At 48.2% G+C, this 1,126-nt stretch overlaps 1 protein-coding gene across 1 annotated transcript in view; it reads right to left on the bottom strand.

The window, feature by feature from the left end:
• GSDMC (gasdermin C) overlaps positions 1–1,126 on the bottom strand; it is a 27,152-nt gene that overhangs the window by 11,911 nt on the left and 14,115 nt on the right. The gene's annotated exons all lie outside the window — the stretch shown is intronic.

Below are 1,126 nucleotides of genomic sequence, written 5' to 3'. Positions count from 1 at the left end.
ACCTGAAGGTAGATGGATTCAGAGATATCTGCCAGGTCCTGTGTCCAGAGGACCCACCCAGACCAGCAGCCCATACCAGGAGACTGACTCAACTGCAATTGGGAGCCCAGGAACTGAGGCATTATTTCTACACCCTATCATGCCTCAAACCTAACCAATAAGCAAACCCAGTTGCCTAATCCTTCACCCACCAGACTAACCCTCTCTCCCAAAATCTCAGGGAGACAGAGCTGAGAAATCCCTCCCTTCTCCCCACAAGGTGCTCTGTGGAGTTTAACCCTTTCTCTGCTGTGACAGCTGCTGTCTCAGTGTTTTGGCTTCCTCTGGGCAGTGGGAATGGAGCTGTTTGGTGGCAACACTCCTTAACTGAATTTTGTTATGAAGATACTATAGAGGGCTGAGTGGGAGTGTAGTGGGGTGAGGACAGCCCCATCTCTGAGGAGGTGAGCCAGCGGAGTCAGGATGAGCTCTCGCTGGGACTCAACATTTGGGAAGAGAGAGGATAGACTCTGAGAGCCAGCTGTGCTCCTAGCACTCACTGCCACACCCAGGCATGCCACTGACACAGGCAGGTCTGCCCACGTGGAGTCTGAACCCCAAATGTGTGCAGTGGGGCCTTTGCACTTTGAGGCTAGTGCGAAAGCGAGGGATGTATGTTAAAGTCTGTATCTTGTCTGCAGTTCTGTTTGTTTGGGACTGTGCTGATATCTTGTAGAGCTTGAAGTGGGTTATAAGTATCCTGGGGAGCTATGACTCCCCCAGGTGAGCTGCTGAAGGTGGTGTGACTTTGAATAAATGGAGATAGTTGAGATTAGGGTCAGACTTTACCCCATCCTAAGGATGCTCCCAAGATGGACACCCCAAGTTTAGTTCCTTTCCATGAAGGAGATTATCTCTGTATTTGCCAATAGAAACATTCCCAGCCAGCCTGTTCTTTATTTTTTATTTATTTATTTATTTTTATTTTTATTTTTTTTGTGAGACAGAGTGTCAAGCTGTCACCCTGGGTAGAGTACCATGGCATCACAGCTCACAGAAACCTCAAACTCTTAGGCTTTTTTTTTTTTTTTGACACAGACCCTCAAGGTCACCCTAGAGAGAGTGCCATGCATCAGAGCTCACAGCA

Source organism: Otolemur garnettii, unplaced genomic scaffold (assembly GCF_000181295.1).
Source record: "Otolemur garnettii isolate 467f Iridium unplaced genomic scaffold, OtoGar3 scaffold00004, whole genome shotgun sequence".
NCBI lineage: Eukaryota > Metazoa > Chordata > Mammalia > Primates > Galagidae > Otolemur > Otolemur garnettii.
The sequence above is the reverse complement of the archived record's forward strand: the minus strand, read 5'-3'. Positions and strand labels throughout refer to the sequence as shown.